The sequence below is a fragment of the Furipterus horrens genome, unplaced genomic scaffold (assembly GCF_987537825.1).
Source record: "Furipterus horrens unplaced genomic scaffold, mFurHor1.1.pri manual_scaffold_7, whole genome shotgun sequence".
NCBI lineage: Eukaryota > Metazoa > Chordata > Mammalia > Chiroptera > Furipteridae > Furipterus > Furipterus horrens.
The window spans coordinates 46,349,450-46,365,993 of NW_028327177.1; the positions used below are offsets into that span (position 1 = coordinate 46,349,450).

At 42.4% G+C, this 16,544-nt stretch overlaps 1 protein-coding gene across 10 annotated transcripts in view; it reads right to left on the reverse strand.

The window, feature by feature from the left end:
- Positions 1–16,544, reverse strand: part of FAM110B (family with sequence similarity 110 member B) — a 150,725-nt gene that overhangs the window by 2,954 nt on the left and 131,227 nt on the right. The window contains exon 1 of one of the 10 annotated variants that reach the window (XM_090283674.1): positions 1,941–2,089. The exons of the other annotated variants lie outside the window; for them this stretch is intronic. The gene's annotated coding sequence lies outside the window, so the exon portion shown is untranslated. Of the gene's footprint in view, positions 1–1,940; positions 2,090–16,544 lie in introns of those variants that run through there. 10 annotated transcript variants of the gene reach the window in all.

The window sequence follows — 16,544 nt, forward strand, 5'->3', positions numbered from 1 at the left end:
CTCTTATGGTAAGAAAATGAAGTGTCTATTAATAACAACTGGGGGCAGGCTGATATTTCTCTTTAGTATCCTTTGAAACTCTTAATCTCTAAATACACTCAATTGCCATGTTCGTTAGAGACACTTTTGGTAATCTGCAAAAGGATTTGTTCTAATAAAAATACTTTCCTGTGCAAGATCTGAGAAGCCTCAAGGCAATTCATACATAATGATTTCCTTAATTGTGTGGTTCTATTATAATACTTCAATTTAGTTTGAAAAACCACCTCCACTTATGAAGATAAAGTGAGATTGTTTCTTTGAACATATTTTGAATGAAATGCCAGGGGGTAGTGACAATTACTCTGTAGGGCCTCTTGGGTCTGTCCATCCACCACCCTGGGTCCACCTCCCATGGAAGATGAACTAGGGCCCCCTGCACTAAAGGGACTCAAAGCTAGAAAGAGCAGCAGAGCTTAGGCTTGGAGACAAACCCTCTGGATCACACCCAGGGTGCTTGAGACAGGGCTGTTCTCAGGACAGGCCATATTCTCTCGAGCACATGGTGACCTCTTCACTGATTACCTCTGCATCTTCCAAAATTCATCAAGGGAGAAGACAGTGCCAGAAGGTTCAGGGGCAGAGTGAGAGACATGACTGACATCTGCACCCACCAGCTTTCTGCCTAAGGACCACAGGAGACAGAGATTATACCTCTTCTTCTGGGGCCTTGTCTTCCCATCTATGAATGACACGAGATACTCAGACAAGATTCCCATCCCTTCTCCATCTAAAATCATGTAGTTCTAAGCAGCTAACAACGAGTGTATTATTTCCAGTTTCAAAATGGCACCTGGGAATACTGGCTTATGACTGAATTTTTCTATGATTTCTGCATTTGGTGTTATTAGGAAAATTTTCTTTGAATGATGAGCTACAGTTAAAATATAACATCTACTGGCATTAAAGCTCATAATGGCCTGTCTTCTAATTCCATCATATTATGTACCAGAAGCCCAAAATGTCCACTACTGACCTGATTTCTCATCCTGCCCTGTCTGTTAAGGCAGGTTTTGGTACCACTGAGAACACTAAATAAAAACCATTACTCTCACCCCAGCTGGGTTGTTCAGTCAGTTGGAGCAGTGTCCTGTGCACTGAAAGGTTGTGGGTTGGGGCACATGGGCACATACAAGAGGCAACTGATTGATGTTTCTCCCCACTCCCCTTCTACCTGTCTAAAAATCAATAGATATATCCTTGGGTGAAGACTTTTTAAAAAAATCATTACTCTCAATTCATAAGACTGAGAAATACCTATTTTCTAGGAAATGTCTTTCAAAATCACATTGTCTTCCTTTCATTCTTTCTTCATGGAAAAAAAGGCATGAAAATGGGTAAACAGGGAGGGGCAGACACCCTCAGGATGACTCCTTCAAGCACTCCACACCACCCAGCCTTAGGAAGCTGTTATGAGACATAAAACTATATCAGAAAGAACTGTGAAAGAACTGTATTAGAAAAGAATTAATTTTCTGTAACTACACTTCATTTCCTTTTGTTTCTCTCCCTCCCTGCCTTTCCTCTGTCATTCCCAAGTTCCCTAATAATTTTAATACACTGATGATATTTAGAAATAACAATGATCAAAGTTTAAAATTCTTAGTGTGAATTATTTGAAGAGAAAAAAAGCACTGTATTGGAAAAATTGAAAGCCATAAAACAAGCTGTAGAAGCTGAGTTTACTACCTGTTTTAGCTAACACACTAAAGCTACTTCAAAAACACTGAAGGTGGCTTTGGCTGTTGCTTCTCTTAATGCTTACGTAATCCTTAACTTATGTTCTTTGACGTTTCGATGTTTAAACAGTGTCAGTCGGGACAGAGCTGTAGAGTCCCAGCGTTTTGTATGATGTATACCAGATACATTCGGGAAGGCCAGTCGAATGGTAAATGACACACCTGGAAGCTGGGCCTACATTTCGATGTCATCAACGTGATAACCACAGAGGGCGCTCAGACAGAACTGTGGCATCTGACCCTCTGCTGACACAACCCCGCTGCGGGCCCCTCAGGTGCTGCCAGCCAATGTCGGGAACAGGCCAGGGGTGTGGCGGGGGCTTTGATGTCCTCTTTATCTTGTTTCAGGGAACGAAAATGAGTCTCAGTCACATAGTGTTTCATGAACAAAAGTTATTCCACTGCCCCACTTGATCCCTGACTTATGGCTAAGGAGAGAGAACACAAGCCTGATGGAGAGAGAAACTTCCATTCACAAACCATTTTGACTACATTCTCTCTCATTTAGTACCAATTTGAAAATTTCATGGAAGGATAAAACAGATCGGAGAATAAAATTTGGCCCACCAAATCAGGGCAGACAGGAACTGGACAGCAAACTGGCCTGGCGGTGATCCTGGGGTAGGGCCCTGCCCACTCCTTCCCAATGGAGGGCGTGGCCAGAGGGTCACCTTATCTGCATGGGGTTCCTAGTCTGTGTGGGGAGGGCTGACCTGGCACAGAGACAGCTGGCGATGGAGGACACAGGGACGAAAAAATGGTGACGCCCACTCACCCTAGCTTGGCTTACGCACCTCCAGGGAACTCCTTCAGACCTAGAGCCTGTTTCACAGCTGTGGGTGGGGCCTTAGAGTCTGCATTTCTCAGATGCCTAGGAAGTTGGCCCAGCCTCTCAGGGGCAAAGGGAAAGGGAAGAAGACTCAGTCTTGTAATAAAGAGCATTAGAATCGAAATGCCTCTGGCGTAGAGCAAAGAGCCAAGCTTTCTTGTCTCTTGAATGAGTAAAAGTCTGGGGCTTTAGGGACTCAAAAATAGCAATCCCAGAGAATTTGAAACTTTTAAACCAAAGTGGCCTGAATCCTTCTAACTTCAAATCAGCCAGCTACTCAGAGGGACAGTTGGGTGAAGACCAGCAGCCTCGGCAGATGTGCAACATTGGGAAGACCCATCATGCTGGTTCTAAGAACATTTGCAACCCTGGAGGCAGTCAGAAATAGAAAATGAGCCTCAATAAACACAGTTTATATTTAAAATGCTTAAAGACAACGTTTTTCCAATCCAGGCAACACTTGCTTCAGTGCCCCTGAGGTCAGGCCAACAATGGGTGACTGTGGCCTCCGGCTAGGGACTGCCGTGGGAATGGGCTTCACTGTTGAAACAGCGAATTCAGATCTCTGTGCAGCCTCTCCTGATTTTAAAATATGTTATTATAAAACTGCAGGACAATTACTTCTGGTCACTTGAAAGAAAAACATAGTTAATGTCTAATTAATATTTAAATGTTAGGCAGGAAGAAAGCACTGAAATTAGAGCAAGGACCCTGGGACTGCACTCAACCCCAGCTTCATCTGGAGAAGTTTGTTAAGTTTGTGGAAACTGCTCATTGGTCATGTGTGTAATGGCAGAGAAAAGGTGGTCATATTGTTTAAAAGAGGGCATCTGACTGATTCAACTCCAAGTCAACTACCACCGCAGTGTCTTGGTCTTATCTATGAAAATGAATGTGTTGAATCTGGTAAACTTGAAAGTCTTCACCTTAAATATTCTTGGAGGCAAATAGCAAAAGAAGCAACTTACCTTTGAGGTAAATAAGAATTCTCAAAGAAGTGATGTTCCAGTTTCCTAACATGTCTAGTCACAAAACATTTGCAATATGAATACAGTTGTCCCATTGGCATTTTGTTTTTGCTAATAGGATCTGTGCTTACTGACTTCATTCTAAGATTCCAGCTTGCCTGGGGGTCACTGTCATACTACTATATGCTTGGTTTTTCTCATTTAAGAACAGAGAAATATCCTGGTCATTGAAGTAAAAATGCAGTTTCCTAGGATAATGTTAACTTTTGAGTTCTTCACAAATGTAAGAGAAATGCACTCAAAATATAAGAGTGCTTACTGAGTTATGGACTGTGTTCAATCAATCAATTAGCTATTGACTGTGCAATTCTGTGTAAGTAACTCATGGTAATTTTAAAGAAAGGATTAAAAATACGTCTGATGACTATGAATTGAATAAAGGTGATGAAAAATGTGGCAGGACTGCCACAAAGGACTTCCCACAAACCACTTCTCAGTAGATTAACAAAACAGTGATGGGGTTAGAACTGGAGGACAGGCATGGGAGACAGGGCACCTGTTATCAGAGCAGCTCTCGATGGAGGTTGTGCTACATTCAAGACACTTAAAAGACACTGACCTGCTGGCACAGAGCGTTAGGGGGACAGCAGTGAGAAGCCTAGTGGGGGTCAGGAAAAGGGCCGATAGAGTTTGGATTCTATACAGAGTAATGGGAGAACACTGCAGGGTAATGAAGCAGCAGTGACATGGTCAGATTTGCCTTTTTAAGAAATCCCCCTGGCCACAGAGAGGGGTGAGTAGGAGAGGAAGGTGATGGTAGGATGAGAATAGCTGCCGAGGGGCCAGCCAGAGCTGTCCAGGAGAGGAGAGACGTCAACTAGTCTCTGAGTAGTTGCTCATTCTGACACTGCCTTTGAGTTTGAATCCTAACTCTGCTTCATAATTGCTGAGTAGCCTTGGGCAGGTTACTCTACTTTCCTGTGCCTCAGGTTTCCCATCTCTAAAATAGGGATAATCGTACCTTCCTCTTTAGAGAATTTGAGAAGGTAAAATAAAGGCACATAGATATTTTTCATTCATGTCACCCTTAGCAGGAGGGTGTCTTTGGAGATGAAGACCGGTGTAGACAATTTCAAGAGGTACACCGAGCCCAACTGGGAGACAGACTGGATGTGAGGGTGAGGGAGTTGTTGAGGCTGACTCTGGGCTTCCAGTTTGGCTACTGAGAAGTGGTGTGTGGGGAAGTGTACGCTCTCATCTAAGCCTCTATCCCATCCTCTGTTGCACCCCAGGCTTATGCCAAAGTGAACTGAGGCCACCCCTCCGAACCGGCTGTGTGCATTCACACTTCTGCCCTTCCTTCCGCCATAAAGCTTGTCACTTCTTTAATGTGATTAACAATATTGTGGTTATCACAAAAATTATATTTGGAGGCAAAATGTATTAATAAACAATGCTTAGTTCTGTGGGTTAAAGGCAGCAATACCATTCCATTTGGAAGGCATTAATCTGTCCATTTTAATTAATATGCCATGCTTCTCCACAGCTTTCCCTTCCCTTCCTTCCCAATGCACACTTTTATGAACTCCTTTTATATTGTGAAAGAAACTTGTAAATAATGAAAGGAGAATAACAGAAATGAAAAATTAAGTGGGGAAGCAACAAAAGCATTAATTTTAAAAAGGCTAAATTTGAACAGAAACTAAGAAATCAGAAAACAAATCATCTAGAAGCAGTAAATCAAAACCACCAGCCTTTCAGGGTCTGAACTGTCAATTACTGAATGATGTGCCTCTTTTTTTATCACCCGGTGAAATCCCTCACTATCTATAATTTTCACAGCTGAATCTTCTCTATTCAGCCATCAGCTCCAAGCTGTAAATGAAGTCATCTTTTTGCCAACAACACTATCACTTTGTATATTCATGGAAACCATGTGCTTTTCCTAATAACATTCAAACTTCGATTCCAGTATCTTAGACATTTTTTGCTTATGCTTTCAGTTGGCTTCAGTGGGTCTTCAAATGGCATTTAAAAAAAAAAATCCTTGCTCTAGTTTTCCATTCCTTTGCCTTAATTTTCCACATGTTGAGTAAACCATTTCCTCCTTTTTAGCAACCTCTTTAAGCTTTGTTTCTTCTGACACATAAATTCTGCTGGACTAGAGGATAGGAAACAAATGTGGGAATGAGTGTAGGCATACCAGAGAGGCCAACCCTTACCTTCTAATGACTTTATGGATATGAACCAAGGAATAATGTCTCCCCCAGAGGCTCTCATATGCTGTGCTGAGGCACACTGGTGGAGCAGCGCAAAATGTGCACAGGCGTTTTTGATAAATGTGCGAGTCTTCCGCCAATTGAGCATATACCGGCGATATCCTCCAGGTGGCACTGTGAACCGAACAAATCTGGAGGAAAGGTGGAAGTGGGTAATTTCTTACCCACAGGAGTTTCCGCTGGTGTCGGGTGGGCCAAGAGAGACTGCAATGGGAATGGGAGACGACTTCGCTTGGGTAGGACCGGGGCAGTCTCAAGCTCTTTGCGTAGAGCTCATCTCAAAGAGGCTGAGGTTGGGCTCAGGGCCCTCTGAAAGCACGACACAGGTAGGTCTCTTGGGGCTGAGGAACATGGAGACTGGCTTGTAGCTCAGTCCTGAGAGGGTCAAAGGCAGAGGCTGCACTGGACTCTCCAAACACAGAAAGCACGTGCAGGGAAGCTCGGTTTTCATGAGTCTAAGGGTGAGGGTTTTCTAGGACCAGCCATGTACCTGGGGGAAGGTGGTCAGGGGTTATCTTAAAACAAACACCCCTCAAAGATTTCACCCCCATAAAGGAAGCCAACAGCCCTGTCCTGAGGAAAAGGCTGTGCGCTCCCCCTAGTGGTAGGAGGCATGGCTGCCCCCAGGGAACCCTAAACCTGCCAATGAGTAAAAGCTCAGTGAAATCCCTCCTACCCAGGGGACACCAGTTTATAGGAGTCAGAGGTAAGGAAAGGAACCTTGTCACTTTTCTGTTAACAAGCTGCCCATCCTGCACACTCAGACACCCACGCGGGGCCCCGAGAGGTCAGAAGTGACGCCAAATGAGTGGGAGAGGAGCTAGAGCACAAAAAGAGGGAAAAAAATACCCAAGGTTTATTAAGTTTCCTGTCCCCTCCTCCAGAAGTTTCCAAGCCAACACTGACCTGAGCTGGGAGAGGGAGGTGCTAATTTAAACTGGAGGAGAGGTTGGAGTTTTGATCATGATGTTGGACTGGGCTTTTTCATGCCTGAAACTGATCTGAGGGCTTTGAATAATTTAAGATGAACCGAAGAGGCTATGGGTCCTGTCTGAGATTTCATCTCAGGGACAAAAGGAAAAATTCAGCAGAGTGAATTCTTAGGGCACGGGGAAAAAAGAGTATACTGTCTTCCTCTTTATCCCCCAGCGAATCCAGGCCAGAAAGTAATATGGGTCCACATAGCGTCTTTCAGGGCTTCTGCCTGTTTGCCTTCGGATACAGTGCCCCGGCTCAGTTCAGAGCCAGGTCCAGGGTTCATATGGGTTCTGTGTGCCTGGCCAATTATAGCTCTGAGACCCTGAGCAAGTGACTCAAGCTAAGAATACCTCAGTTTCTTCATTTATGAAAAGTTGACAGTAATGATTCCTACATTTCATGGGCTGATGTAAGAATCCCATGAGGTAACACATGGAAAATGCTCAGCATGGAACTCGGCACCAAGTTTGCTCAGTAAATGGTACACTGTTATTAAATTTCGTCCCTGGTGTCTACAACTTGGCACTGATAATCACCATCATTAGATTTCAAGCTTTATGGTAACTGAATGATCTTTTGTCTGAAAATGATTCCATTACTCTCAAGTGATAGTGTGTGTGCTATTTCTGTCAAAGTGCACTGACTGTGCAGTTTCTGTCTAAAAGGTCACTTGCATGACCCCATTTTTATTTGAATTACAGAGAAAATATGTGGTTGCAAATTTCAAAGCTAACACTTATGTGAGTGAAACAGGCTAGAGTAAATAATAAAGCCATTATTGAAAATGAAATCAAATCTATAAAGTTGGCTGGAGAAAAATAGCAGGTCAAATCTCAATGCAGGATGAATTCTTTAATGTCACTCTGTAGAGTTGTTTAGAAAACTTGTTTCACATGCTTCTTTGTAAATAAATCCACTTTTAAAAAAAGGTTATGGGTTTCTCTTAAAATGTGTTCCTTCTACTTAAGACAATTAAAATGAAGTAGAGAATCAAACAAACAAAATAAATCACACTCTTGTTCAACATTTTCCCTTGACCGAAGGGAAAGAAAGTGTTGCTATAAAGGGGCCACCAACTTGAATGAATGTGGGGGAGCCCCACGTTTTACCTAAGATTACAAAAATGGATGCTGTGCATAGCCATTGCCAAAATTGTTTGGAAATTGAGGGTTTTGCTTGATGACAATAACTACAAGTAATTAAAAAGCAGGGCAACTAGGATTCCTAATGAAAACCCAATAGGACTGCTCGCCTTATCCAAACAAACCTGAAATGATCCCCCTTTCAGCCACTTCTGTCCTCTCCTGGAGGGAGCTTTCCATGGTTGTGAGAAAGTGTGAGGCCATGGTTAAGCTCTAAATGAACGTGGAATTCAAGTGACCATTGTCCTTTTTTATAACCCTTACACTTAAATCACAGGTTTTAGAAGACTTCCTGGCTATGTGAGTCTGAGTGTTGGTTGGGTACCCCAGTTAGGCGGGCCAGGAGCACCTTCCAGCAGCAGTAGTAACATCTCAGCAAACTCAAGCATTACGAACTCCAAGAGCAATCCGTGGAGTTTATGGAGAGACATGGTGTTGAGAGCTCACACTCACCAACCCATCATCCTCACAATTACCCCTTTAAGAGGTGGTCTGATTCACACTGCTCAAGTAAGACAGTAAGTTCGAATCTTGTGAGTGATAACCGGTCAGCCCGGTCTAGGGGTTCTCCCACCAACATCAATGTTAAGCATCTGCACTTTGCATATTGCTTTTTCCTTTAACTGTGTAAACTTATACTCTGTGGCTCCCGCATAGCACATCCAAAAAGATTACGGTGGCAATAGAGACAGAACATTTAGTTCTGAACATATTTTTAACTTCTAGTGGAGAGCCTTGGGGCAAAGAATAAAATATACTGTAAAATAAATATTTAAGTGTGTTAAAGTAAAATGGTAAAACACTTAAACTTGACAAGAAAAAGTAAAGAGCATTTTTTGAAGCATGAACTATGTTCATTGTGAATATATTAGGTAAATTGCTATATAAACTGTTTACAAATTACCTGCTAATATGAGCATTTCTTATTAAGCATGTATGATGTTCCCAGAGCCATACAAATGTATCTCATAGATTTTCAAATTCAATCCACCAGTATCTCTAAAGCAAGTGTTATTATTCAGTCTTCACAGGTGAGGAAATTGATGCCCAAAGATACTAAGAAGGTTGTCTAAGATATTCAAGTGACTAAGTAGCTGTGGGTGCCAAACCCCAGCTGTAGAGGTACATCTTAACCCTCCTCACCATGTTCCACTATTCCTTCAGCTCTTCACAAGATATTTATGATGTATAGTAAGATACTTTCTATTTAAATATTATGGTTCAGGAATCCATACTAATTATACTTCAGTTCCTAAAATCTATTATTTTGGCCATTCAATACTTAGTACCAGCTTCCCCCAGGAGGGAGAGGAGGAAAAGTAATCAATTAACTTATTGTTAAATCAAATAACCACGCTACTTGCTAACAGCTTAAATGTACAAGCATTCTAGGTAGATGTTTACAAATTGGGCTCCATTAATTTAATTTTCTTTCTTGACACCACTGACTGCAGATGTACCAAAGTAAGCTGAACTTTGATGAAAGTTTGATAAAAAGTTTCTTTTTATTAAAAAGATCAATAAGGCAACATAACACTGTGGGTTCAACCTATCTTACAACACAGGGCATTTGGATAACAGGGATCTCACACTTTTTATTACTATTTTTACTAACACCCGAGCCATACACATAGCAGACACTCTACTAAAATGTGCACTGAGTTACCTAAAATGCTAAGCACTCAGTAGACTATATAGCACATTATTTTATACTTATAAAGGCTCAGTTACAATGCCAGATAATAAGCCTGGGAGGTGAAACTTGGAAACATAGTGTTTATGAATTTGCAACAGCACTGCAAGTGCCTCCTGTTGACTGGAGAGCATGGTGCACATGAACGCACAGAAACTGTTTACTCACATCTTGGTGAACACACTGGCACGGAATTGTGCTCAGTATACAAATATGGTGCAAAGAGAAATCAATACCAGGTAGAATTTTAAAGCAGAATCAGTAGGCTCACTTAAAAAAAAATACTGTTGATCTCATTTGCCAGGAACACCTGGAAATATTTTCCATCTCTTCAATAGCTTTTAGTACAGCAATTGTTAGAACAATTAGTTCTTTGCCTCAAGTGTACTCAGAAAAGACAAACAGTATTATTTTCACTTTTAAGGACTCTGACTGAATTGTGAGACAAACAATAATTTTCAAAATAAGACATGGAAGTCAACAGACACCTGTGTCTGCAGCACATATTTTAATCTTTAGCACTTAACACATCTCACACGAATCATTTTCAAGCTTAGAATGGTACAAGGTAAGGCTTCACAATTTGCACTCGAAATATTATTTTTGGGTCCAAGTGACAAGGAGCTAGGAATGACTGATAAGTTTGCTCCACTTGCCTGGTCCCGTTCCAGCTCCGCCTGTGAGCTCGCTAAAACTGAAAGCAGCGGGCCACCGGTGTGTCTACCTGTGTCTGGGGGCAGGCACAGTGCCAGGAGGGAGCAGGAGACATTGGTGATTAGGTGAGACACTGGGGCTTTGGTCGCAGGTCCTCTACCACCTGTCTCTCCTCACCTGTCACCAGGACCCCACCTGCCGTCTACATTCTCTGATGTCTGCCTCCACATCCTGATTTTTTCCCTGCCCTGGACCCCCGCCCTCCTGGGCCAGACCCTGACCAGTCTTTCCAGCTGGAGAAACTGCCCCCAAACACACTGGGAAGCCTTTGCTGATTTCTCAGTTTATATCCAGTCCTTCCTGCCCTCCTTCCTGGCACTTCCCCTATGGTCTTTATTATCAGAGAGGTGATGATGCCCCCCTCACCTTCTGGCCCCCTTCCAGCCCAGCCCAGCACCTAATGCTGGGGGACTGAAGAATTCAAACCCTCTTGTAGGAACCCCTGTCTGACATGTGTCCAGTTCAGGATGTGCCTTTGCCTCAGTGTAAAAGAATAAAAAGCTAAAACGACTAAAGAGGCTTTATTTACTTCCCCACCTTTCTACTCTTGCTGCCTAAACAAAGCTAACTCACCTAATAAGCTAAGGATCAAAACCAATGAAAATGTACAGTAAAAAGAAAAAAGTATTTGGTAAATACTTAAGATAAAAAACTATAGACATTGCTGTATGGACAAAAGAAATCTTTCATCAGATCTGAAAACTCTGCCCTCAATATCCATTCTAGTACAATGTGCTTTTCTATTCTATTCCTTTGTGCTTTTACTTTAAAATGATACCATCTGCCTCATCTTGATTCATTTTTAAACTTCTTATTCCTGTTTACTAAAGAAAAATGACTCATCCAAAGTAAAAAAGGGAGTTAGTTTTTAGAACTTTCCCCCCCCTCAGTCTATAGTATTTCTTTTGTTTAACAAGAAATAGCATTTTCTATTATTATTTTTAACATAAAGGAGTAATTTTGCTTGTGGCAAAAGATGGTTACTGATATTTTGTGTTTCATGAGCTCTCAAAATTCTGGGCCCAATCACTTAAGTCTGAGAAAAACAGTTGCACCCGTTTATTGGGTACCTGCTTCTGTCAGACCTCGTGCCAGATGGGACAAACACCTTGTATTTATTGCCAGCCTCACCCAACAGGTATTATTTGTCCTACTTGGCAGGTGGGAAAACTAAGGCTTGAAAGGTTTGAGAGACTTTCCTGAAGTTAATGAGTTGAAGGAGCTTGTCATCAACCTTAGGTCTGTCTGTATTCTAAACCTGTGCCCTTGGACTGCTCTTAACAGTCATGGGCACATTCGTGGCTATAAGGAGTGAAGAGGGGCCGATTTGGAAGTGAGCGAGAAAGGAAGGGAGGGAAGAACACAGGCTCGTGCCCTCCTCTCCACCCCAGCCCATATGATGCCAGGTCCAAGGCTGCTTTCATAACAGAACCTCCTTTCTGCTGCGATAGCAAGATCTATGTACTCACTGTTGGGAGATACTGTAGTTAGCAGAACTTGCTGTGCCAGAGATAAAATGGTGAGGGGGAGGAAGAGGTAGGATGATGTTCTGAAAACTTTGTGAGAAGGCATTCATAAAACATACAATAATAGGCCCAATAAATCCAATTGGTAGCAGTGGAAATAAAAGCTCTTTGTCTGGTAAGAGTCTCTAAGGGGCTCTCAAAATTTGACTGTACCTTCCTTGGTGGAAAATAATTATTCTAATATCTTGCTAAGAAAATGAAAATAACTCCTAAACAACAAAAAAACAACAATGTAGTCATCACCTGATTATATAAAAACCAGACTGTGTCTTGAAGAAGCCAGAGCCCACCTCTGGGCTTGCCTACAGAAAGGCATGAATCCCTCAGACCATGAAGTCCCACTGAATGTGACAAAGACAACTTCCTATAATCCCCACCCTCGAGGGAATGGATCCCGATGGGGATGTCCTTAAACATGTTTATATAGACACAGACTCTAGAATGCAGGAAGCACCACTAGTGTTTACTGAGCATCTACTATGTACCAGGCAGAGACCAAAATGAACAATATATGGAGCTCACATATATGGCAATGAATTAGATAAATAAATAAAATATGAGTATGATAAGTGTAAATGCTAAAAAGAAAAGGAGAGCAAGGATTTAGAATGGTGGAAATTATGGTTAACTTCAAAAAGAGGAATTTTGGTAAAGTGTTTGGTGGAGTTCAGGGTACAAAAAGAAGAACAAAACTGGAGACAGTGTTGACAGCTTATTTCAGGAGTTTTAAAGAGGCTATGATAACTTGAAGAGTGAGCAGGATCAAAGAGAAAACTTTTTTTTTTTTTAAGACAACATAGTTGTATTTTGATAAGAATCCAGGAGAAAGAGAAAAATGTGCATTGATGCAAGTGAGACTTTACACTAATATGCTGGGAACAGGGGAATAAAAACAAGAACCCCACAAATTTTAACACAGGTGGTAAATAATGGCTTACAGGTGTCAGAATGTTGTGTGGGACTTTTCATAACTGCCTTGTGACACCGCAGACCTTTTTAAATGATACCAGCTCTATAGGAATGGCACTGCTGTGGGCAAAGCAGTCTCTATATGGACCCCCTTGGAGCCTGAGGGTGGGCACGGGGAAGACAGCATCTGGCTGATGCAGAAAGATGTAAAGAGAAAACAGTGATATTGCTGTGGGAATGTGTACTAGACCCAGAGAGTCAGTAGTTACCTTCTTGTAGATTCTAAACTGTCCCAGAGGCAAAAACTAATAATGACAGGAAACAGAAACTCTCCATTTCCTTCTCCTTCTGCCAAAAGCAAATTATCTGGTGAATTATAATTTTATCTCCTAGAAGACAAAGGAAGATGTATTGCTTCTGCGAATTTAAAGTTTACCAAAAGAGAATAAGAGACCCCAGGGGAAGAGAGCCAAGAATTGTTAGAGTATATAACAGCTAAGGAAGGACTGGAATCATTTGACAAATACCAGTCAAATGCACATGTGCCAGGCACTGTCCTAGGCACTGGAGATACAGATGTGAGTGAAACAAACACCATGTGACATTCACAACATTCCAGCCAGTAGACAGCACAAGCCAGAGTAATGGTGGTGAGATGCTGGGGCGGGAATCTAAGGAACAAGGGCAGGGGAGCACCCAAGGAGAGAGTGAAAGGATATTAACTCAACCATTTCAGCGGTGACACAGAGGGGAAGGTGTCTTAGAGAAACAGATTACAGAGGACCTAATGGGATAAGTTAAAAACAAGGAAAGGAGAGAACCAGAGAGCATGTGTGACCCTGGAGGACAGTCCCATAAGGCTGGTGTGGCTGCATCCTCTAGGCTGTGGGGTCAGGCAATCCAATTCCCACTCTAGCTTGTTCCACTCCTTACTACCACACAACCTAGAATCTCTCCAACCTTCAGGTTCCTTACCTGTCCCATGGGGATGACACTGGGACTATCTTAGCACAGGGGACAATACATGTTAGCCACTGTTCTCTTTAATGAGCTGGAGAAAGTACTGTCAGATGAACATCGTAGACTGTAGAGGCAATCTTTGCAGACTGATTTAAGGAATAATTTTTAAACAATTAAATGTCCCTAACTAAAATTAACTCCTTTGTAAAGAGCTTTTATCTCAATAAGGGTTTGTGTAGATACAAGCTTACCACCTGTCCAAGAAACTTTAGAGGGGATTCCTATAATGGGTGGGAAGGTGTGGCAGATAAATGTCAAGTTCTTTTCCAAAAAGTTCTGTGTAGTCTTAAACTTTTAATTGCCCAGATTTAATTTACTCTGTTCAAAGCAAGAAGAAAAGAACAGGAGGACGGAGAAGACATGAAGACAGAACGTGAAGACAGAAAAAAAGATGAAGATAAATTATAATAAGTTATTATGCACTGAAAGCATAATTGAATAGGCTACTTTAAGAAAATGGCAAGAATGCTTGTGGTAAGTGGATTAAGTCTCCCAAGAAGCAGGCAGCAAAGCAGAAGAAGGTACTGTATAAGCAACTTGGGCTGTGTGAATTTGAAAGAGAAAGGAAGAGTGGGGACATCGTATCAGTCATGACCACAGACACCTCACTGTACCAGGGTAGGCTGCCCACCTTCCTTTCCACACCATTCCAGCAGTCCTGGGTCCATCCCATGGTCGATTTCTTACCTTCTTTTTTCCCTGAATTTCCTGTGCTTCTTTTACAGTATGTTTCTATGTATGGAATGTGTTGAGTCCTTCAAGCAGCGCAGAGACTCCTAAACTGCCCAATAAGTTTAAGGGCTGATCCAGGAACTTGCCACGCAGAAGCTATTCATTGGGTTAAGGGATGTCCTATGGGGTTGCAAAGGCGTGGTTGATACCTGGAGGTCAGAGGCAGCTTTTAATGGTATCAAGAGCTGGATGGTTACTATAGTAAATGTGCTAACAGAAATGTTATATTTGACTATAATGTGTTAGCTTATTTTTGAGATAATGTCATCCCAAATTCTTTAGGAAACATTTGGCCAGCCAAATAGTTATGAAATCCCACAGTCAGTACCTGGTATGCCCGTGACAGGCCCCTGGCTCCAAACTGAGCGATGCTGCCAGAAGCCACTTTGGATGCAATGCCTATGTCTCCAAATGAATGTTTTGATTCATGTAATTTCCTCCTCCATTAGCTTAGAGGAACTGTCTTTGTGACATTCTTTTTTCTTTATTGATTTCTAGAGGGAGGGGATTGGATTTTTCTCTTTTGAATAATAGCTTTAGAGGTAGACAGAGGCTTTTAAAGCTTCATCTATTTTACTTACTAAGGCACCCCAGGATCACTCCACTCATTTCTAAAATTCAAGGAGGCTAGAGCCATCCTATGTTTATAAGGATATCTAGAAAAACATTTCAATAAATGAAGCCAGTATAGATATATATGAAGACTAAATCACTCTTTATCAAGCTACAATTGACCATTAAAATGAAATTTATCTTAAGGAGACATTGGGAAAAATAAATTATATTTAAAAAGCTATTGTCCATCTCAGAAAATATTTTAGTAATCCATTGCTAGTCTTTGGACAAAGAACTACTCAATATTCAACTTCTCATCCTTCAATGCCAGCTTTTTTCAAACATTATGATAAACACTATAAAGTGACCTACTTCTCCTGACACCTAAGAAAAGTGATGTGTCATTCCAAAATTCATTTCTCCCATTTGCAGTGCAAAAGAGAATACTTCTAGAGCCATCCTTCTCTGACAGATGGGAAAGGCTCTTTTAAATGAAGATTCCCCCACCCCCAAATTCCAGAAAGTATCAGATGTTCCCTTACAGCTGGACAATTTAATATAATCTTTGGGTTCAGCTCTCTCGCTGGAATGGGAATGTTCTGGTAGACTGGGACTACATAAAACAGATCCTTGCAGGGAACTAGGTCGTCGGCAGCCGTCCGTCTCGAGAGACGATGGTGTAGCTTCTTCAGAGTCTATCTGCACCGCCAAGAATGGCTGTGCAGTCCGACTCGGGAGTGACATGGTATCTGTCTCCTCCCGTGTTGAATCGACATCTTGCGATGACGCTGAAGCTACAGAGCCTGGGCAGGGTAATATGGAGGGTCTGCTGTTGCCCATGCAGCAGACCCCCCCTCTCTTCGCAGCTGAAGGGTCCAAGGGAAAGACGGAGTCGTTACAGCTTGGGTTCAGGTGCGCCGCAGGAGTTGCCGGTGTTGACTACAACGTCAAACCGCCTTAGGGACTCCAGCTCCGGATTTTCTGTCGGGGTTTACTCCCTTAGCCTTTCCCCTGAAGAGGTATGCCGCAAGGCAGCGGAGGTTTTTTGGAGTCAGAGTTTTCCTTCTCTGATGTACCCTGACTGGAAGATCGAACCAGCGACACTTAGCTCGCAGGCCGACGCTCAATCCACTGAGCTAAACCAGCCAGGGCAAGGGAACTAGGTAGTGAAGTGATAAAAGGATTACAGTGATTTTTAAAAAGCAGGATTATCTGAGAGAGTATGTGGTGTGAGTCCCCGCTGAAACCAATGAAGACACCAAGACCTCCAGAGGGCAGGGAACACTGAGCGCAGGCTGGGAACACTGAGCGCAGGCAGGGAACACTGAGTGCAGGCAGGCAGACTTTGGGCCCACGTTGGTCTGCTTCCATAACTACTAGCTTTGTGATGTTGGGCAGGTAAATTCCCTCAATGTGCTTCC